The sequence below is a fragment of the Pelecanus crispus genome, chromosome 12 (genome assembly GCF_030463565.1).
Source record: "Pelecanus crispus isolate bPelCri1 chromosome 12, bPelCri1.pri, whole genome shotgun sequence".
In the NCBI taxonomy this organism is placed as follows: domain Eukaryota; kingdom Metazoa; phylum Chordata; class Aves; order Pelecaniformes; family Pelecanidae; genus Pelecanus; species Pelecanus crispus.
In genome coordinates, this window is record NC_134654.1 from 26,391,276 (window position 1) to 26,400,316 (window position 9,041).

The window sequence follows — 9,041 nt, forward strand, 5'->3', positions numbered from 1 at the left end:
GTGGACGGATGCAGTTCGTGAGAGATCCACCGCGGGACCCAGCGCGGGCTGGTGGAGCCGCAGGAACTCCCCGGGAGCACTTGTCCTCCCCGCTGCACACTCCTGCCTGGCCCGGGGTGGCCGGTGACACCTCGGTGCCACCCGTTTGCTGCGGAGTCGCTCAACGGTACAGCCCACCATCGCACCCTGCCCGCGTCCTAAACCCACCGAGCGCCGCTGGCACTTGGGGTGACAGCAACTCCTCGGGAACCTGCCCGTTCCCCAAAATGGCTGCTTCAGGGCTGCCAAGCCCCCCCCCCCCGGCTGTCCACAATGCAACAGCGGGTGAGGACACCCCCGCTGCCACCAGCCCCCCCGTGCTGTGCTGTGCCCTGCAGCCCTCGGGGTCCCCGCCACCCCCCAGGGCGGGGGGAGGCTGAAGCCCTAAGTGCTGCCGGGGGGCTGGAGGGGGTCACCCCGTAAGGCACGGGGGGGTCTTTTCAGCCCTGCTCCGTGTCACCCGGGGGCTGTGGATGCGCAGGGGCAGTTTTTGTCCTGCACGGGGCTCCTCGCCGAACCCGAGCACGGCCACACCTGCATTGAGCGGGGGACAGACCCAGGGTCAAGCCCTGGCTCCCAGTGGCCACCCAGGGAGGGGACCGCGAGGTGGCCGTGGGCTACTGCCCCGGGCGCTGCTGGCCCCCCGCCCCGCGGGCTACCTCCGGCCCCCCACGCCTGCGGTGTCCCAGGCACAGCGTGAACCTGCAGCTCTTGCGGGCAGCACGTTTCCCTCCCTGCGCCGCCGTCCCCAGCAGCCACCAGGCATTTCCCTCCTCCATTTTATACTCCAGATCATCGGCACGACTTTCTCGGCAGAGGAAGCCCGAGCGGCTCCGGCAACGCTTCCCCATCCCACTGGGGAACTTCTCACAGAGGACCAGGCGAGTGAACGCGCGTTCCTGCGGGCACCGGCAGCAGCACCCACCGGGCACCCGTGAGCAGCCCCACGGGAGCCTGGCTGGGGTGAGGGATGCAGGGCCCCCCCCATGGGTCCCCTGAGCAGGGCAGGGGGGTGCTCAGCACCCCGTTGACCCCTCTGCGGTGCTGCACGGCGGGTCAAGGCCGGTGCTGGGCTCCCTTGGGGGCTTTTCTGCCGAGGGATGGAGCGAGGTGCGGGCTCCAGCATCCCTCCGCTGGTGCCTGCGCCCAGGCTCTGCCGCAGCCGGCGGGGGGACGCTGGCAGGACCACCACCGTGTGCCCAGGCGGGAGTTGAGCCTCTGCCCAAAGTTTGTGGGAAGTGCCTGGAGAGCCCCCCCCCCGAGAGAGGGGCACCGGGTCTGCAGTGAATTCCTGTGTCACTGCACAAGGAATGGGGGAGATTCGATTAGAAGGAAGCGTGCTATTTAGATGCAAAAAAAAAAAAAAAAAAAAAAAAAAAGGAAGAAAAAACCACAAACCTTGGTGTACATTATGTACATTTAAGAATGAAAAGAAATTACGATGGGGGAAAAAAAAATTAAAAATTAAAATGTCAGAGCTCAGGGGCCCGGCGTGGCCGCCCCCCCCTTCCCTGCATCACTTTCCGAACATTTCAGACCTGATTTCTGCATCGCCACCGCCGCACCGGCTCCTCGGCGGGCGCCGGGGCCGCCGGCTAAAAATAAAGGGATGCGGAAAAGAGGAGGGGAGGCGGGGGGGGGGGGAAGCAAAAAGGCAGGAAAAATAAAATACCATTTTAAAAAAAGGCGAACAAAACACACACAACCACACACTCCTCCCCCCCCCCTCCCCCGGGCGGGAGCCCACTCACCGGGCGGCGCTGGGTGCTGCGGCGGGGCTAGGGGCTGCCCATGGCCGGGGCAGGGCGGGCGAGCCTCGGCGGGGCGGCGAGAGGAGGCGGCCCCGCTGCCCGCCGCGCCTGCGGCCGCTGCTGCTCCCGCTGCCCGCGCCGGCGGCTGCTCTGCGCTCGCTCCCAGCCCTTATATACCGGCTGGAGCCGGTCTCCGCCGGCGGCTCCGCAGCGCCATGTGCGCCGGGCCCGGCTCGCCCCAGCGCCGGCGCCGGCCCCGCGTGTGCGGCGGAGGGGCGGTGCTGGCGGCGGGGGAGCGCGGCCCCCGGCCCCGGCCCGCTCCCGGCTCCCCCCCGCCCCCCGGCCCCGGGCCGGCACCTGCCGGAGCGGGCTGGGCCGCGCCCGGCTCCGCCCTCCGCCCCCGGCCGCGCCGCAGCCCCGCGGCGGGGGGAGCCGGGGCTGGGGCTGGGGCTGGGGCTGGAGCGGCGCCGGGTCCCCGCCGGTGGGGCCGGGGCTGGGGCCGGGGGCTGGGCTGGGGCTGGGGCTGGAGCGGCGCCGGGTCCCCGCCGGTGGGGCCGAGCCGGGGCCGGGGGCTGGGGCTGGAGCGGCGCCGGGTCCCCGCCGGTGGGGCCGGGGCTGGGGCCGGGGGCTGGGGCTGGGGCTGGAGCGGCGCCGGGTCCCCGCCGGTGGGGCCGAGCCGGGGCTGGGGCTGGGGGCCGGGGCTGGGGCTGGGGCTGGGGCTGGGGCTGGAGCGGCGCCGGGTCCCCGCCGGTGGGGCCGAGCCGGGGCCGGGGCCGCGCTGCGGGGTGGGCGCCGCTGCCCCGGGGGTCGGCGGGCGGAGGAGGGGGGCAGAGCGGCGGCAGCAAAGACCCTGCCGGTGCAAGGGGCCGAGCGGGGGGTGCTGCCGGCGCTGCCCTCGGTGAGCGGCACCGCGAGCGGGTTTGGGTGTCCGTGTCCCCCCCCCCCCCCATGGCGGGGGCTCTCGGAGCCCGCTCCGCTTTGGTGCCGAAGTTTTCAAGCCCTTTGTTTGCAGAAAAGGCCTCGACCCCCTTACGGGAAAGGGACGAGGTGGTGCAAGTTGGGGTGCAAGCGAAGGGTATCCCCGCGTGCTTTAGCCCCTTTGGGCAGCATGGCCGGGGTCCGGCCGCCTGCCTCCCTCCTCGCCCCGCAGCGGCGGGATGCGGGGCCGGAGCATCCCGGGGCCCGGAGCATCCCGGAGCAGGAGCATCCCGGGCTTGGGCTCGCAGCGGAGCGAGGAGCCGCCGTCCCGTTTGCCAAGCGAGGCACTGGGAACAGGACGGGAGCAGCTGGGACGGGGCCGAGCACAACGCCGAAGCCCTGCGCGCCGTTTCTGAGGACGCCGGCGCGCGTCCGTCCCTTCCTCGCTCCGGCGCTGCGGGCAGCACATGTTGCTTTTTTAGGGGAAAACATCTCCCTTAGTTTGGGAGCTTATAAAGTAGCCATTTGTGAGTCAAACCGGAGGCAGGCGAGGCGGACTCACTGCCTGCATGGATGGAGGAGGAAGGGAGCAGGCGGGGGCGAGACATCGGGCACGGACAGCATGGGACAAGGGTCTTTCCCACGCCCAGCAGTGCCCAGCAAAGGGGGATGGAACTAAAATGACGAGCGCTTAGGGTTTCCCCTAAATTTCCCTGAAACCAATAAAAAAGAGGAAAAACACTGAGAGCGCTGCGTTTCCTGGCTCACTGTGCCACAGCCACTGCTACCGCTCCATCCCGGTGCTGGCCTCGACATGCTGGGCACGGACGGATGCTTCCAGGGAGGTTTCAGAGCCTCGCACCGTTCCTCTGGGCTCATGGGCGAGTGACTTTTCCCCGCAGGTAATAGCAGAAGGCTCAGGGTGGGGCGGTGACCGGACCCCTCCTCGCCTGCCCTCCCGCGCTGACCCGCGACCCCACTGTAGTTTGCTGGGTTAAAGCGGAACCTGGCGATTCTGGTTCGTACCCCTGGAAAAACGACCCAGGTTAAAGTGTTCCTTCAGAGCCTCACCCGTCCGCAAGGACTGCTGTCCGACGTGGCAGGAGTCCCTTCCCTTGCTTTTCCCTTTTTTTGTCCCAATGGGAGTTGCTAGTGGGGCGGTGTAGGTAAGGGTAGCGGGCAGCGGGGACAAAACTCTGAAAACTTCTGAGAGATCCAGGCAAACCTAGCTATTGCTTTCGCTCGGTAGCTTCGAGAAAGCCGCCGCTAACTTCTCATGGCAATGCTGGTCCAACGGCTGCCGCCTCCAGCAAAGCCGCTGCTGCTCTGCTCCTCGCCGGGAGGTTTCGGCAGCTTCACCCCTCGCGGTCCCGTCCTAAACGAGCTGAAATGCAGGCGCTGGGCCATGGGGAGCGCTGGGGACTGCGCCCCGCGTGTCCTTGGGGAGCCCCGGCTCGCCCTGTCCTGCAGCAAACCCCTTCCTCCGAGGGGCTGCGCCTTTCAGGGGGACGATAAAGGGCGACCACCTCGTCTGGCCTCAAAAAGCCCGTCTCCCATTACACAAGCTTTTCCTTGAGAATGGGTCGCCCTCCCCAAGCTGTAATTCTTCCTGGCAGCCACAGTGCAAGTGGTTATGGGACAACAAAAGAGGTTTGTGCCTCCAGGGAGAAATAAGAATGCAAATATCTTTGGCATGAAAAAACAAAGGCGATTTACTCCTTGGTATTTCTTGTCAGTGCTTTGCATCTGTCTCTGCTTCACCTTCTCATTCCTTTCCTTGGGCTTTCCAAGTGCAATAAGGCTTTGGGGAGCGAGGGGGGCTGGAGGGGCCCCGTGGGAGGGATGGGGCTGATCGCCGGGGGCCGCAGCCTCTCCGGCCCAGGGCTTCGCAGCTCTGCCGTGAAATGCTTTTTCCCCCCGTTGTTGTTCGCCCGCTTTGGGGGGATCTGCCCTGCCGCAGCCTGGCCTCGGAGAGGGCTTGCCCGTGCCTCGCCGGAATGCTTTGCCCCGGCACATCCATTGCGTGTTCATCGCGTGCCAAGCAGCGGCTTGCACCGGGACGTGCTTCTGCGTCTTCCCGGAGACTTCTGCGCCGCTCCCAGCCTGGGTGCGTGGCCGGTGTTTGAGGGCTCTGCAAACCATAGCGAAGGAGAGCAAGCGTCCCGTCAGTGGGCATAAATCAGTCAGGAGCTGGAAAACAGGCGGGCTGCAAACAGAAAGGGAGCGCGGGCCCCTGCTTTCTGCCGCCGGATGGGTCAGGGACTTCCAGTTCATTTATTCTGCTCAGGGTTCGCCCAGCCCTGCTCGGCATGTGTAATGTTTTCTCTGAAAGACCCAGCAGTTAGATGGTGAAAAACATTCTCCTGTCTCAGGAGCTGGCAGAAATCCTAGTAAATCTGCAGAAGTATGTTTTTGTCGGTGCTGCTTATTCTGTTAGGGGAACTAGCATAAACTATTCAGTAGAAAACCTTTTCCTGGAATAAAGTCTTGACTCTGTTCGGAGCATTGTCAGGACAGTTGTACCAGGAACGCAGCTCTGCTGGTAAACACGCCGGGACCGAGGAGGCCTAATGGGGCAGACGCGGAGCTCGTGCACCCTCTGCCCCACGGACAAACCCCTCACAAGGCACCTGCTGCCCTTTGCTGCGCTCGAATCAAAAATCAAACCGGTGCATGGTTAGTTCGGAAACAAAACCAAAGGATTTTCTTTTTTTTCTCCCTCTTGAAAGCCTGGCTGTCCCTGCCGGGATGCGCTGCCGTCCATCCCCTCCAGGCTGCGGCTGGGCATCCCCGGTGGGGTGGGGGTCAGGGCCGTGAGCCACGCCGTGGGGGCTCGTCCCCATCCTGCGCGCTCGGCCAGCACGCAGCTCGGGCCATCGCTTCTGCTTGCCTGCCTCAGTTTCCCCGACCCCCGGCTGGCATGAGGGGCGACGCTGGGAGCCCCCCGGGGTGGTCCTGGTGTAACAGCGGGTGCCTGCCCCGGTTTGAATTTCTCATTCCCTGCTGTGTCCTTATCTCCCCGCTCCTCGCAGCCGGGATGGGGATGCCTGCCGGGGATTTTGGCAGGAGAGCAGGGCCGCCGGCGCGGGCTTGGGCCGGAGATGGGAGCTCTGACGCCCCGGGCGGGGTGCGAGCCCTGGGTGCTGGCGGGGGACGGCTTGGCACAGCCGGGCACGCTTCAAAGAGCGGCAGGTTTTTCTGGGCTCCGGCTGCTGCTTTGCTCTCCAGGCAGGCGTGAAAATGTGAAAGAATGTGAAAAATGTGAAAATGATCGTGTTGGCCCCAAGATTTGTAAACTTCTGGTTAATGTGTAATAAATACATGACAGATACTCCCAGCGCTGGGCAGGCGACCGTGGCCTCTGTGCTGGGACGGCTGGCGGTGGCATCCCCAAGCCGAGGAGGCATCTCCCCTCCCCTGCCCTGCAGCCAGCCCCAGGGTGTCCTGAGCAGCCCTGGTTGGAGAGGCTTTGGGGCTTTTCTAAACTGGTTTATCTGGTTTCGACTTATCCCTCGTCTTTCTGTGAACTGCCTTCTCTGGCTTGCAAAAATGCACTTTATTTTGTTGAATTCTTCCTCGGGACGTGGTGCGTGCAGTGAAGCCCGGGTGCACGGTGTCCAGTCCAAGCGATGCCAGCGCTCTCAGCCCAGCGCCGCGCAGCGAGGAGCGCGGTGCCAGTGCCGGTTATCTGGAGGCCTTGGTGGTTCCTGGGTGTGATTCTGCCCAGGTAGCGCATCGGGCTGTAATCCCCAGTGCAGTATTTCCTGCTTGGCGCAAAGCGAGGTGCTGCAACAACCATCTTCCCACCATAGCCAAGTCTGGGGCAAGCTCTTGGCAGTCTTTTTTTTTTGCAAAAATAGCTAAAAGTTGGTCCTTCAGCTCTGCATGCGTCCAGTTCTAGCAAAGCTGTAGGAGAACAGGGATGCTGCTGAAGCACAGGTCCTGGTGCGGTGGTGACCGGGGCTCGTCCCAGGGAAGCTCCCCGCGACCGCCCTGGCGCTGCCAGAGGATGTGCGCAGCGTGCCGCGGGGCAGAGCCGGCAGAGCCCGGACTCGCCCAGGAATTGGAGATGAAAGGGGTCAGAGAGACGCCTCTGCCAAGGAGCTCGGAGGAGAGCACGCTGGAGTTGATGCCAAGGGGCAGCCTCATGCTCTGCTGGGGTTTGGACCAGCTGTGGATGAGGATGGTTCTGCAGGAGCCTGGCACTGAGCCGCGCCGGCGTGTCCCACCTTCCACGGGCCGCGTTCCACCTCTCCTTGCAGTGGCCTCTGAGCATCAGAGATCAAGAAGTTTCATCTGATGCTAGCGCATAAATTTCAGCCCTGGATGACTTTCCCCTGTAATTTAGAGAGAAGAGAGTGTCCTTTGAAAATGGTTTTGATTGTTTTTGTTAGCCGTGTCATCCCAGCGTCCCAAAGTAAATGGAAAGGAGAGCGGTTTGTGGGTGAACTTGGGTTCCGCTCCCTTGGGTTTTGCTTGGTTTTTCTGGGTGGCTGCAGGTGCTGACGGGGGGGTCCCCAATGCACGTTGCATGGTGCAGGGCCACCCCCCGGGGTCTGGCATGGTGCTGCACGCAGGATGCTCGGAGAGGTTGGGGCTTGGCACGGAGACCACGCTCAGCCTGGCAAAGGGGCCCGGGAGCTGCTGGCCGCCAGCGAAGGTGCCGGAGGGTAGGGGTATGTGATTATGGCTTCCTGGAAAGGTGAGCACCACCGCCCTTAGGCACGGCTCAGCTGGGATGGTTACATGGGGCTCAGCTGAACTTTGCTGCTTTATTTTTCCATCAAAACCAATTCCAGTGCTGGGTGATATCCTGCTCCATCGCCCTGCGGAGAGCCCCGGCCAGAGGGCTGAGATGGGGCTGAGGTCACCCTGGGCCATGCCCGGGTGAATCCATGCTGTTCCTTCAGAGCTGGTGGCTCAATCCTGTGCTTTCCATGGTCCAACTGGGCTCAGCCCCTGAGCAGGGGTGTTGGACCAAAGCAGAGCTGCTCCCCGAAGAAACCCCAAGGGCTTTCCAAAGAAATTGCAAAGGGAGTTTTTTATAGAATCGTGGAAAGCTTTGGGTTGGAAGGGACCTTCAGAGCCCATCCAGCCCAACCCCTGCAATGACAGGGACAGCTTTAACCAGACCAGGGTGCTCAGAGCCCCGTCCAACCGGACCTGCAATGTTTCCAGGGATGGGGCCTCCACTGCCTCCCTGGGCAATATAGGAATATAACGGCGACTTAGCCGCCATCAAACATGTCCACATGCCTGATCTCGGTTCTTTTTGCTGTTTGGCAGTTCAGGGCAGGAGGGACGAGCTGTGGGTTTGCAGGTAGGGTGCAGAACGGGAGCTGGGCTCCTGCGCTTTGTTCGGGCAGGGCTGCGCAGCCTCTCCCGCAGCTCGCCCCCCTCCCGCGGCTCAGCCCCCCGCCCCACCGCATCCTGCCCGCATTAACTAATGTACCGAGAGCGTCGAGGCCCTTGGGTGGAAGTTTATAAATTGATGCTCTGGGCTATGAATTATGAATGGAGTCACATCCCTGATTGCCGCAGTGCTACGCCGACGGTCCTGTAGCTGCTGATCTGAGCGACAGCCCAAAGCTTTTAAGATGTGAACAGTGAAACCTGGGAATAATTTGCTTTGCCAGCTACAAACCTCTTGGCCTACAGAAGGGGCTCATTGTATTCCTTCTCCTGCCTCCTCCTGTCGCCTTCTCCTCTTCTGTTTTCCAGTATTGCCTTCTCTCCTCGCCCTCCCGGTTTGTCTTCATGCATGGTTGTCCTGCTTGGCTGTGTTGACCATCCCACGGGAGCAGCATCCCCCACGACATGTTGCTCCCCCAAGGTTGCTGGTGCCAATGGGGATGGGGACATGGACAATGCCAATGGGGACATCTGCCACAGCGCCGGTCCCAGCTGCGTCCTGCTGGCCCCTGGCCGTGCCCACCCGGGCGCAGGTCCCCGCACCATCCCCACGGCCGGCGCCAAGCTCCTCACGCAGGGCTCGGTGGGGTTTTGGCAAATCTCTGCCGCTTCATCTCCCTTTGGCCATAACTTTGTGCTGAAGATGTGTTTCACAGCTCCACCTCTGCCATCGGTCTTTGGGTGTTTGTCCTTGAACCTCTCCACCACTGGAGGCCAAATCCTGCCCTAAGCAGCCGTATGTGCTTAATCCTGTAAGCTCGGATATTTCCGGGGTTTATTGCCTTCTGGGTTTGCCTGAATTCCTGCATTCTTACCTCCGGGAGCGGCTCCCTCCCGGTGCCCGATGGCCGGCAGCGGGGCTGCACCGCCTGCTCCAGCCCGCCAGCAGCAGTGGGGCAGCGTGAGCAGAACTAAATTTAA